The 14639-nt window shown below is 41.3% G+C and overlaps 1 pseudogene; it reads right to left on the minus strand.

The window, feature by feature from the left end:
* Positions 1–539: 539 nt before the first annotated feature.
* Positions 540–14019, minus strand: LOC135541358 (protein-glutamine gamma-glutamyltransferase 2-like; annotated as a pseudogene).
* Positions 14020–14639: the final 620 nt, after the last annotated feature.

Below are 14639 nucleotides of genomic sequence, written 5' to 3' on the forward strand. Positions count from 1 at the left end.
GGCTTTCGAAGACTCTAGAAAGGCAGGGCAGGATGGATATAGGTCTGTAACAGTTTGGGTCTAGAGTGTCTCCCCCTTTGAAGACGGGGAGAACCGCGGCCGCTTTCCAATCTTTAAGAATCTCAGAAGACATACAGCCAGATGCTTTGTATTTTAGTGGGACATACAGCCAGATGCTTTGTATTTTAGTGGGACATACAGCCAGATGCTTTGTATTTTAGTGCTACATACAGCCAGATGCTTTGTATTTTAGTGCTACATACAGCCAGATGCTTTGTATTTTAGTGGGACATACAGCCAGATGCTTTGTATTTTAGTGGGACATACAGCCAGATGCTTTGTATTTTAGTGCTACATACAGCCAGATGCTTTGTATTTTAGTGGGACATACAGCCAGATGCTTTGTATTTTAGTGGGACATACAGCCAGATGCTGTGTATTTTAGTGGGACATACAGCCAGATGCTAACAGTGGCATAAGCCTGTTTAGAAATCTTTCTTTGAGTGACAGACTTGAATTCTGAAAGAATAATAAGTTAATCAGGATATTTATGCAAGTTATGCATTTTATTTTATTTGACAATTTAAAATGCATTAAGAAGCCACACCAGTCAACAATACATGTACCACAATTACAGAGGATTACATAGACAAAGTCAAGTCATGAAAAACAAGATTCTCTGGTCTGATGAAACCAAGATTTAACTATTTGGCCTGAATGCCATGCGTCACATCTGGAGGAAACCTGGCACCATCCCTACGGTGAAGCATGGTGGTGGCAGCATCATGCTGTGGTGATGTTTTCAGTGGCAGGGACTGGGAGACAAGTCAGGATCGAGGGAAAGATGAACAGAGCAAAGTACAGAGAGATCCTTGATGAAAACCCTCTCCAGAGGGCTCAGGTCATCAGACAGGGGCGCAGGTTCACCTTCCAACAGGACAATGACCCTAAGCACTGTCGTGGAATTATTCGAATCAAAAGGATTTAGTATTATAAATTGCATTAGTATTTTTGTATAAGCCAGCAGTAAATTAACTAGAGACAGATATTTGGCGCCATGTACATCTTGATGTCTGTTGCATGACAGAAAAATGTATACCTTTGTATAAATTCTCTCATTTGTGATTTGTCATGAACATCCAGGAGGATGGACTTTGCTATAAAATGCTGTGGCTTTGTCCTGCTGGTTGGGCTCTCAACGAATCACTTACGGGTGGGTCATTGACAAGCTCCGTTACTGCAGTAATTAAATAATGAAGTTTGATTGTTTTGAAGAAATCTAAAAGTCTTTCCTTTTGATTAGAATAATTCCACAACAGCACACAGCCAAGACAATGCTGGAGAGGCTTCAGGACAAGTCTCTGAATTTCCTTGAGTGGCCCAGCCAGAGCCCGGACTTGAACCCGCTCTAACATCTCTGGAGAGACCTGCAAATAGCTGAGCAGCAACACTCCCCATCCAACCTGACAGAGATTGAGAGGATCTGCAGAGAAGATTGGGAGAAACTCCCCAAATACAGGTGTGGCAAACTTGTAGCGTCATACCCAAGAAGACTCAAGGCTGTAATTGCTGCCAAACGTGCTTCAAAAAAAGGACTGCGTAAAGGGTCTGAATACTTATGCAAATGTGATATTACAGTTTTTTTTATTTTTAATACATTTGCAAATGGGGCATTGTGTGTAGATTGATGAGGGCAAAAAGCTATTTAATACATATTAGAATAAGCCTGTAAAGTAACAAAATGTGGAGAAAGTACTGTAGCTAGATAGACTCTCTTACCCAAATACATGGATGAACGCTTCTCCCTCTCTGTCACGGATGCCATGGTTGCCCTTAAGAGTTAAGATATAAACCTGGAGGTGTTTTACACAACAGCTTTCTGTGTTTTATCTTTTTGACTTCGTCTGCATATTTTCAATCAAACGGCAGAATTTTCTCCATATCCTTAGCTATCATACTCTAATTCCACCGGGCATTCCACTGATTTCAAAACTCACTCCTCTAGAAAGTGGAGAGCAACACATACTGACTAGCTCATGTTATAGACAGAAGCATGCTACATGGCAGACCAATCCGAACTCATGTCTCGGCATATCCAGCCATTACATTATCTCAGCCAATCATGGCTAGCGGGAAGGTTCCCTGTCTTTTTCAGTGGCTAAACCAACTAGGCTCGTAATTTCACAATTTTATTCGTATTTATGGATGGCATACATGTTTGTTATTAAGGTACATGAAAGTTCACATGTTCTAGAAGGCATTTCAGCCCCCCAAAAAACACATGTTGATAAAAAAAGCTGTGAAGTATTGACACGTGACATATATGAAATATTTATAAATTTCTCTGACACGTCACGACCCACCATTAACAGGTCAGGGTCGCGACCCATACTTTAAGAAAGGCTGATATAGGATATAACAGGAAAATAAGGTATAAATGGATGAACTTATTTGAGTTATTAGTGTAATTCTCACGAGGGCTTTAATATCTACGGCAGTGGGGGGACAACACTGGTGACGGTTTGATGTACACATTGCAGCTTGCCTTAATGTCCCTGAATTGATCACAGTTGAAGCCGGCCACTAGCTTCTTAGGACCGGGTCTGTATGGAGTGAAGGGCATCTTCACACATAGTCGTTGCCCTTTTTTTAGGAAAGGAGTTCTGAGGAGACACGTGAAAAAAAATTATACCTCAAGGAAGCTTTAGATCTCTAAACTTCAACACACAAGGTAGTATAAAATATTTCAGATGGAAAAACTCTAAGCTTTAACCACATGAACAGTCCATGAATGCATGTACTTTCTAGTTTAGCCAAAAGCTAAATAATCTCTTGTGGACAGACTACGTAACATAAATTGTATTGAATCATCTGTCAAAAGACTGTGATGCCATAACTAACAAGGAACCGTAGTTCTGGTGCTTTGGTGTCCTCACTAGATATCTGGACATATCAGAATGGGGTGGAGGTGGTGCTGAAAGTGTAGGCGTGGATTTCAAGCAATTATTTCAAGCTCAAAGTTTTCAGAAGGGGGGATTGGCTGAGAGTTTCTGTTTCGGGGGCTGGTGACTTCACTAGTATCATTTGTATCTTTGGTCAAACATTTTCCTCCAGAACCTAATCAAGCATCTTACACAATTACCTGAGATTTTAGACCTGGGATTCTGAGATTAAGAGCTAAATTGCAAACTTGACGAGCAAAGTTTCGGTTTGTCATAAATCCTGAATCCATCCCACTTGGCAAAAACTGAGTCCACATCCAGGATTCAAATCTGGACACATTTCACTGGCCACAGACGTCAGTTCAACGTCTAGTTCTGATTTACATTTGGTTGAGTTATCAACTAATGTGAATTAGAAATCAACAAAAACGGTTAAAAGTTGACTTTTTGTAAATCCAATCAGTTTTCCATGTTCATTCATCATCATCACATTGATTTTTTGGGGTTGGAATTACATGGAAACAATGTTGATTCAACCAGTATTTGCACAGTGGGATGGATTCAGGTTTTATGACAAACTGAAACCTTGCTAGTAAGGACATCAGAGAAATGTCAGGGCCTACCTGGCTTCCATTGTTTCAGTCAGCAAGCCACTGCCAGTCACTGTTATGAAGCAGTTACTTAGACCTTCAGATAGAGGGTTCTCAAACACAACCTCTGCCATCATGCCACTATACTGCAATTCAGATCCAATGGCCTAAAAGAGAACACACATTCAAATAAAAACATTTGCTAAATAGTAAATTATATTGGAACTATCACACTGAATAAACCCCATCTCCAGTTTAATGGCTGTTACTGATATTGGCGTTGTATTTAATAGATCAACTGTTCAGATGACAGTCTAACACTTTAGATTTTCATCTTCACAACACCTTTATTCACAGGCCAACCATTAATATCCTTGCAAATTGCTATTCTCGCTACTAGTGTGTTTGCCACCTATAAATTAAAATGGTAACCCAAGCGTATGTAAAGACAATCGGGGCTTGTTCACTAATGACCCCAATGAATGTCACTCAGACAAAGTTGAGCTGTTCTGTGGGTTTATGCTGTACTCACTTTGATGGTGAGCAAAGGGCTCTCTGGCACAATGTCTTTCTCTGTGATGTACACTGCCCCACTCTTGTCTTTGTCTGTGACCACAGCCGAAACCTTGATGCTGTTAATCTCACACATTTTCTCCCCATACACAGAGAAGGGGATGTGGATGGGTATAGTCAGATCTGCCAACAGAGACAATGCATTTGATTGTCAAGGTATCACAAATGCTAACATTCTGTGGTGTCCTCAGTACAACAGTAGCAACCCTAACATTCTGTATCATCCTCAGTACAACGTTAGCAACCCTAACATTCTGTATCATCCTCAGTACCACGTTAGCAACCATAACATTCTGTATCATCCTCAGTACCACGTTAGCAACCCTAACATTCTGTATCATCCTCAGTACCATGTTAGCAACCCTAACATTCTGTATCATCCTCAGTACCACGTTAGCAACCCTAACATTCTGTATCATACTCAGTACCACGTTAGCAACCCTAACATTCTGTATCATCCTCAGTACAACAGTAGCAACCCTAACATTCTGTATCATCCTCAGTACCACGTTAGCAACCCTAACATTCTGTATCATCCTCAGTACCACGTTAGCAACCCTAACATTCTGTAGCGTCCTCAGTACCATGTTAGCAACCCTAACATTCTGTATCATCCTCAGTACCATGTTAGCAACCCTAACATTCTGTATCATCCTCAGTACCACGTTAGCAACCCTAACATTCTGTAGCGTCCTCAGTACAACATTAGCAACACTAACATTCTGTAGCATCCTCAGTACCACGTTAGCAACCCTAACATTCTGTAGCGTCCTCAGTACCACGTTAGCAACCCTAACATTCTGTATCATCCTCAGTACCACGTTAGCAACCCTAACATTCTGTAGCGTCCTCAGTACAACATTAGCAACACTAACATTCTGTTGTGTCCTCAGTACCACGTTAGCAACCCTAACATTCTGTAGCGTCCTCAGTACAACGTTAGCAACCCTAACACTCTGTAGCGTCCTCAGTTCCACGTTAGCAACCTGACAGCCGTAAGAGTAAGTGTCAGTCGATTTGCTACAACGCTATGGCAGCTATACATGAGACTTTACAGCTATGTTAAATTGACCAGTTAAACTCTAACTATATGCACTCCTGAAACACAACACCATCACTGAGATTGATATGTGCGTCATACCAAGGATGTTGACAAAGAATTATGAAGCTGAATAGCTGCAATGTGCTCTTGGTTTTGTTAAGAGTTTCAGTTCTCTTTGTTCTGTAATGGAAATGCCTCCCTGTGTGCACTACTGTGTTAGTTAAACATTGTAGGCCTACTCATGGAAAGAGTTTGAAACATTTTCACTCTACCTTGGTTGGGAAGGAGCTTCTGTTTTTTCAATTCGGTCTGTATCTGGGAGGATGGGATCCCGTTGTATCTCATGGCCTGAACGTTGACATTGATCACTAATTTCCGAGTCACACTGTCATTGCTGTTCACTACCAGCTTGAGGTCGATGTCTTTGCCGCTGACCGGCTTGGTCAGCTCCACGATCTTCATGGAAACGCCAGGTTTGTCGTCATGGATCCCGTTTGAATTCTCTTTGGGTATGTTGACTTTTTTCACAGCTTGATTGTACACATCCCTCTCCTTTTCCGTGCCTGTTTGAAATGTGACATTTTGGATGAGTACCTGGTGACTCAAGCAGTTGCTCTCACTCACCTGGGAGAATTATCGTGACAGGTGGACACAGCACCTTTCTGACTCATCTCTTAAAAAAGTACAGAACTTTTTCCCAGACCAACCGTAGTTCTCAAATAGATAAAATACACTTATACCCTTATGATAGGCATGGCCCTTGTAACGCTGCATTATTTCTGAAATCAACTGATAACAGTTCAATCTTGATATAGTCAGACTTGTGGTTCATTCAATACCAACCCTCTGCATGTTTATAGTTGGCAGTGATGTCCACTCTCTTGTCGCTGCCCACTGCCTTGGTGCTGATGTTCTGGCCTACGGACACACTGTCCGTGAAGATCTTTTTCTTGGAGCCGTCAGCGAACACCATCCAGGTTACACGGTCGGCGTTGACTTCGGCGAAGACAAAGGGCACATCGTATTTGAGGTCAACGTGACCCTGCAGTATGGCCTTGACTGGAGCAGGGCCACAGCAGTAAACACCTGGGGGAGGAGAAGAGAAAACAACATGAGCGTATAACAGGGAGTTCCCTTCATGTCTCCCAGACCCAGAACACAAACTCAGAACCATCTGCACAATAACACAACATGCAGTACATACAACCTCCAGAAGTGTGTTATTATCTCAGCTGGTGTGAGATGAGATGGAAGTTGGACCGTACCAGTGCTTTTCTCCTGGGGAGTGGGGTCCACAGCCTGCCAGCCGTCATATAAGGAGCCTGCTGAGAGATCGGGCCTTCTCATCCAAGCCTCCACCCACACATGGTAGTTCCTGAGCAGAAACACCAGTCTTCAAAACGTCATGCTATTGGCATCACTCTTCATACTGTAGCCACAATGACCTCACGTTACACTTACCATACACTGTCGGGGCTCTGTTTGGGTCTGACTCCATAGTCGGAGAAGAAGTCGTCAATTGTCAGGTTTTTGTCTGTGTCGTGGGCTGACTGGAAGTTGGTAACCACTCGACGACATGGATTCCCAAACACCTTCCCAAACACCTCAGTACTGACATGGAAATACATTTCAGGCATACTGGTTAACTAAAACAACACGTTCAAAGCATATTTGTTAACTAAAATAAACACATCCAAGGCATTGACACCAGCCTCTCTCCTCTGGTCAGAGGTGAATCAGACACAAATGGTGGGTCATCTTGCCATCCCTCTCAAAAACCAATCACAGCCCTGGGTCTGAGCGCATGCAATAGTCAGTGCTATTTAAATAACATTGTATTGATTGATTGACTAAAATAATAATTGAAGAGAGATTGGACAGTGATAGCCTACCTGTGCACATTACAGCGAACACCCAACACTGGCCATACTTGACTGGATTACCACCATATTTGAGCCACCTCCTTAGTACCTCCACACTGCCGTTCCAGTGAGTGGGGGACATGCCACCATCGTATTGACCATCCCACCGCCCCATCAGGACACCTCCGTCATCGTTAGCGTTGATCTGGGCAAGGAAAATAATGTTCAAATTAGATTCCAGAACTGGCTGAGTTAATGTGTTTTTGTACAATCTAAAATGGAGTTGCTTTCCTGGATCTAGATTGAGCATAGCCTTGGACTAAAAAGCATGTTCAGTGTGGAAAGTTACTTTTAGTCCAGGACTAGATTTAATCTGGGTCCAGGAAACCAGTCCTATATGTGTAACAACACCTTAATTAGTGGCACTGGACCCATTTATAGTGAACAGGGCCAGATGATGTTCCAGAAATTAACCAATGGATTTTCTTGCGCTGTTTATACAGAACTATGAGCTGATGATGATTTAAAGAACGTCACTGTTACTAGTGGGGTTCAATAATGTTGTCACGGCTACTGGTGGGGTTCAATAATGTTGTCACTGTTACTAGTGGGGTTCAATAATGTTGTCACGGCTACTAGTGGTGGTTCAATAATGTTGTCACTGTTACTAGTGGGGCTCAATAATGTTGTCACTGTTACTTGTGGGGTTCAATAATATTGTCACTGTTACTAGTGGGGTTCAATAATGTTGTCACGGCTACTAGTGGGGTTCAATAATGTTGTCTCTGTTACTAGTGGGGTCCAATAATCTTGTCACGGCTACTAGTGGGGTTCAATAATGTTGTCTCTGTTACTAGTGGGGTTCAATGATGTTGTCACTGTTACTAGTGGGGTTCAATAATGTTGTTACTGTTACTAGTGGGGTCCAATAATCTTGTCACGGCTACTAGTGGGGTTCAATAATGTTGTCACGGTTACTAGAGGGGTTCAATAACATTGTCACGGTTACTAGTGGGGTTTAATAATGTTGTCACTTACTACTTTGGTTCAATAACATTGTCACGGTTACTAATGGGGTTTAATAATGTTGTCACTTACTAGTTTGGTTCAATAATGTTGTCACTGTTACTAGTGAGGTTTAATAATGATGTCACTGTTACTTGTGGGGTTCATAATGTTGTCACTGTTACTAGTGGGGTTCAATAATGTTGTCACTGTTGCAACAATAATGTTTTCCATCCAAATGGCGACAGATTTTCATGCGAATATTCAAAAATCTTAAAACAATAAAAACACATTTTCCCACCAGAGATGTGTTTCCATAACATTGACTTTTTCCAGATAAAAGGCTGTGTGAAGACATAAAAACATATGCTGTTAAATTCGCGGTGACTCGTTTCAAGAAACCCGGTGCATGTTGCACGTCACTACTTCACAGGAGCAGCATTTCAACGTAAACATAATTTGTTTTATCAAAATACGTTTTTTTGGGGGCAGAAATGACTTCTAGAACATGTGAACTTTCATGTGCCTTAATAATAAACTCGTATTCCATCCATAAATACGAATACAATTGTTAAATTACGAGCCTAGTTGGTTTAGCCGTGGAAAAAGTCAGGAACCTTCCCGCTAGCCATGATTGGCTGGGATAATGTATGGGCTGGACCTGAGTTTGGATTGGTCTGCCATGCAGCATGCTTCTGTCTATGACATGAGCTGTTCAGAATGTGTTGACAGTCATTTCTACTGCGCCGTTTTTGGTATATGTTAGCCATTGAGAACTACTTTTGCTACTTTTCTCAACAACATTGATGTCCTGAATTTATCAGGCGCTATCGACAGGTCAGTAGGAAAAGTGATGGGCTACTCACTGTATATGCCACAGTCAGTGTGAACTGGAGTGACTTGACACAAATCTGGCCAAACAAGATGTAGCTAAAAACATAACCGAGTTAAATGTCTCGGGTCTGCCGTGAAGCATTCATCCATATATACGGGTAAGAGTCTAGCTACATTTCCAGATATACTTTTCTAATTTTGTCATGAAGTTGTTTTCGTTGCAAGTTAAAGCGTACTGTTAGTTAACTACTAAACGTTAGCTTGCTGGCTCGCTAGCAACGTTACGTATATGATCTGCATAATAATTTTATTTGAATCAAAAATCCATTTGCATTGCTAGTTGTAGCCTATTTTTAGCTAGCTAACATTGAACCTATTTTGTTAGCTTTAGCTACCTGCAGATTCATTCTACAGCTATGACAATGTTTGTATTGGTAGTAGTTTGAGTTATGCTAGTTCTTTGTTTAGCAAGCTACCTAGCTAGCTACATGTCTAAACAAAAGTCTCCACTTCGGCCAGATTATTACATGACCCATCAAATTAGCAGGTGTGTCTGGGGGTGATTATGGCCATCAATTGTATTTAATGAACATGTGTGTAATGTAGTCTGTGTGTACCTTCGTAAAGTTGACTGCCACATTTTCCATCAGCACTTTCATGAAATGTCATAAAATGTTTTATCTGACATGTACTTTACTTCCATAAAAAGGTTGGATGGAAACCTGTTTACTGTTACGAGTGGGGTTCAATAATGTTGTCACTGTTACTAGTGTGGGTCAGATCTCCAATCTTACCATGGCACTGACCACCCTACTGACATAGATGGGGTTACAACGAGCAGAGAAGTCCTTGGCGGGGTCACTCAGACACTTGGGATTCACATCAAGCAGCTTCAGGCAAATGTCCACTATATCGTCTTCAAACTGGAGAAACAATACATTAGGGCAGGTTAGCTAGCAACCTACAACAATTTATAAAATGTCTTGTCTATACTAACTTACAATTTAGTCACTTAATTAACAGACGCTCTTATCCAGAGTGACTTACAGTATTGAGTGGATAAATGTTCGTATTGGTCTTCCGCAGTAATCGAAACCCACAACCCTTGAGTTGCAAGAGCCATGCTTTACCAATGGAGCCACACAGGACTCTAGCCAATCATGTAGACTAAGATAACGTGTGACACGTGAGGTCGGTTTCCTGGACAACAGATTAGTCCTGCACTTCTCCAGAGTAAAAATAATTTTGGATGGAGATTCTCCATTGAGTTTCCTTTTTAGTTGAGGAATATATTTAATCTGTATCCAGGAAACAAGCCCTATATGTTATGAGCAGCTAGCTAGTACTTTTCAACGGTACAATACTGTTTTGTTTGTTCTGTGTACCTGTCCGAAGTTCCACGCCATAGAGCTGATGTATTTGTCAGAACCTTTGTACACCAGGCCTTGTTCTCTCATCACATACTCCTGCCTCTCCTCCTCCTCAGGTAGATGCACCCAGTCCTCTACAGCCCGCAACAAAATACAGGCGTTTTAAAACATCAATTATAAGAATTTGTTCCACTGACTTGAATGGTTAAATAAAAGATATATAAAAAATACATTGTTATTTGTTATTATTAAATTAAAGGGTATCTGGACAATGTTTTAATCGTGAGTATCTTTAACATGTTATCATGCTGTTACTGTGTTATGACCACTGTCTCCCATGCTAGAATGTAGAGTTACCAAGCTGTGTAACCAGGATGTTACCAGGCTGTTACCAGGATGTTACCAGGCTGTTACCAGGATGTAACCAGGATGATACCAGGATGTTAGCAGGCTGTTACTGTGTTATGACCACTGTCTCCCATGCTAGAATGTAGAGTTACCAAGCTGTGTAACCAGGATGTTACAGGATGTTACCAGGATGTTAGCTGTGTTATGACCACTGTCTCCCATGCTAGAATTTTACCAGAATGTTAACCAGGATGTTACCAGGCTGTTACCAGGATGTTAGCTGTTACTGTGTTATGACCACTGTGCTCCCATGCTAGAATGTAGAGTTACCAATCCAGGATGTTAAGGCTGTTACCAGGATGTTAGCTAGGCTGTTACTGTGCTACCAATCTCCCATGCTAAATGTAGGTTACTGTGCTAACCAGGATGTTACCAGGATGATACCAGGATGTTAGCAGAATGTTACAAAGCCGTTATCAAGCTGTGCTACCAAGCTGTGCTACCAGGCTGCACTACCAATCCGTGCTAATAGGCTGTGCTACCAAGCTGTGCTGCCAGGGTGTGCTAATAGGCTGTGCTACCAAGCTGTGCTGCCAGGGTGTGATAATAGGCTGTGCTACCAAGCTGTGCTACCAGGCTGTGCTACCAAGCTGTGCTAATTGGCTGTGCTACCAATGAACTCATCACATGGTTTCAACAGCAATGCAACCATTTTGATATTAGAGAACAGCATTCATAACCACAGATTGTTATTCATATAATGTGGCTCTGTATGTTGTGGCCCATTGTTTGTATCTGTGTGTATTATGTCCCAAAACAGTTATGAGGCGTCTTTCCAACCCATACACAACAATCTCTGTAAAGTTAGCCATTTCCAGCTGTTAAACTGATAAGAACATTCAGGAATGCAGCATTTGACACCCCTGCATACTGTATCAAATGACTGTGTGTTGCCATGGCTGTATTGAATCATTCACCGCATTTGTTGTCCTTTATGTGATTAAAAAGATACATTTATCACAGTTCTAGTTAAAATTTGTAGGAATGCTTTATACTTCATTATATGTCCCAGAATGCCCCATGTGGGATAATAAAGTTGTTTTGAATTGAATTGTCTTTACCTTGGCACCAGGGATTAAACAGCAGAAGGAGCTTGCCCAGGCTGCTGCCCACTGAGGCGGTGGCGCTGGTCTTTACAGACAGGCTGTACTCTCCCACTGGGGCGTCTGCTGGGCTGGTGATGTCCAGGGTGATTGAACCCACCGGGAGCACTGAGCCCTGGTGAACCTTGACCTTCCAGGATGAACGCTTCCAACGGCCTTCAGGTAGCCCGAACACTGACCTGGTCCCCAATGCCTCCGAAGGCTGGGGCCCTGGATGGAGAAGGAAGGATGTTGTGGGTTGTATCCAGTAGGAAAAAAGTGGAAGAACATTTAGTTGTCCCCATTTGCCCTCAGACCAGCCTCAATTCGTCGGGGCATGAACACTACATGGTGTCGAAAGCGTTCCTCAGGGATTCTCGTCCATGTTAACGCCAATGCTTCTCACTGTTGTGTCAAGTTAGCTGGATGTCCTTTGGGTGGTGAATCATTCTTGATACACATGGGAAACTGTTGAGTGTGAAAAACCCAGCAGCATTTGCAGTTCTTGACACACTCAAACTGGTGCGCTTGGCACCCACTACCATTCCCTGTTAAAAGGCACTTAAATCTATTGTCTTGCCCATTCACCCTCTGAACAGCACACAAATACACAATCCATGTCTCAACTGTCTCAAGGCTTAAAAATCCTTCTTTAACCCGCCTCCTCCCTTTCATCTACACAGATTGAAGTGGATTCAATAAGGGATCATAGTGTAGCGGTATTCATGGAAAGAGCAGGTGTTCCTAATGTTTTATACACGGTGTATTTGTCCAATAAGATTCAAATTTTCTGTCAGCGTAACTTTGATGTCAGGAGTACATATACAGTACAAGTGGAGGTATCTCAAATCCTGTCAGTGGTGCAATTCAGTCTTTAGATTAGATTGAATTGACCCCAACTCAGCTATCTACAACACATACAAGGATTAGTTTTAATATCGTTATTAATGCATGTGTCTGTCTTGTCAAAGGGGACTAACATAGGGCCGGTTTCCCTGCCCTAGCCTCGATTCATCCTAGTATGTTTTAGTCCAGGACTAACATAATCTGAGTCTGGGAAACTAATACAAACAGCACTAATAAATAGCAGAGAAAAATAAAGTTATTCTATTTTCTATTCTAACTCACCTGTCTCCACCGTCAGCTCCAGTAAGTCTGTTGTGGATCTGAAGGGGCCATGGAAGTCAAAGGTGACCAGGAAGGACTGGCCTCTCCTGACTATCAGTCTATTCACTGAGATGTCATTGGTGCTGTGGGCTTTGTTGTTCTTCTCACAGTGGAGCTCTAATTTTCCAACGTCTTCAAGAAAGAAAGAAATTAATAAATATATAGATACTATATATATTTTTCATTTGAAACTGAATTATCCCAAAATTGTTTTCTAGTGTGGGTGTCTGTTTCTGCATTTGCCGTTGTCTTTCCCAATGTTTGCTTGTCACATTTTTTCCCGACAGCAACATAGCAGAAACAGAACGTCAGATGGGCTAGTTTAGACTAGTAAAAAACACTTGTGGCCTATGACCATGCATAATGCAGAAAAAATATGCAACAGGCAAATTGTTGAAAGACCATACATAGACTTAGGAATTATAATTGAATATGTTCTCTATGTAAAAGGCAGCCTTGGGCCAGTATGAAATGCTATGAGGAACCTATGACAATAATTCAAATGAAATATGTTAGAAGATTAGTGATGAAAACAGCCCCTTAAAGGCAGGGAGAATCCCCCCCCCCCCCCCTCCAAAAGCAAGCCTGTATATTGCACATGTAACACATTATAGTAAACTACAGTATACCTGTATTCAAATACTGTATGTACAAAGACAGCAGCAGATCTTCAAGTCCAGCTGTAACATTTGCTGATCTGCCCCTATCTGTAAATATTTATATAATTTGCTGACGTGTTATCTATGCAATACACTACAGGCCAACTTTGCATATTTTCTCTAATGGCTCATGAATAATAAAAGCTGTCAGAAATCATATTAATTTAACAGATGAACAAACAACAAGGATGATCTTCCTTTGTAAGAAAATGTTCCATTCTACAAGTCAAGTCACCCAATTACCCATTCACTGTACTATATTACCCTCTGTCACTAAACATGACATAGGCTACCTTGACAATGAAATATCCACATTTTTCAGCATCTGAAAAATCTTGCAATGAGCAGTGTTAGTTGACTTACCAAAACCCATTGAAGCTGTCTCTCACGTGGTTGTGTTGGTAAGTGGATTGAGTTGCTTGTTGTAGTACTGCAGTAGTGAAAGTAATGAAAGGATGCCTGGGCTTTTAAAGGGAGCCCTACCCGTGTCATAAGAATGTCTCAAACATCACACAGAAAAATACACACCCTTTCACTAGAATGGTCTTTCTGATTCCTCCCCTGTGTATAGGTGAAAATAACTACTTTACATTTTTGGGCAAGTGATCATAATCTCCCGTGCTTTTCAGACCTTAACGTCATTCCCCTTCCATGATTCTGGCTCAAATGGACATTTAGACCTTCTACTGGCCAAATTGGCAACTATTTCAGATCGAATCAGAGTGTATCTGTCAGTTGCACAGACTACAGCAGGTGTAAACAGTATAGTAAAATGCTTGCTTGCAAGCTTTTCCTCAACGTTGCAGTAATACTATGTCATATAAAATAAATACACACGAGAAATGAAAAAAGGTACACAAGAATGAAGGAAATACACAAGAAAATATTGACAAGTAGAAAATAATGACATGGATGATACATTGGCATGGAGAATATATTGACATGGAGAATATATTGATATGGATAATATATTGACATGGATAATATATTGATATGGATAATATATTGACATGGATAATATATTGACATGGATAATATATTGACATGGATAATATATTGATATGGATAATATATTGACATGGATAATATATTGACATGGATAATA

This window comes from Oncorhynchus masou, chromosome 6 (genome assembly GCF_036934945.1).
Source record: "Oncorhynchus masou masou isolate Uvic2021 chromosome 6, UVic_Omas_1.1, whole genome shotgun sequence".
Classification (NCBI taxonomy): domain Eukaryota; kingdom Metazoa; phylum Chordata; class Actinopteri; order Salmoniformes; family Salmonidae; genus Oncorhynchus; species Oncorhynchus masou.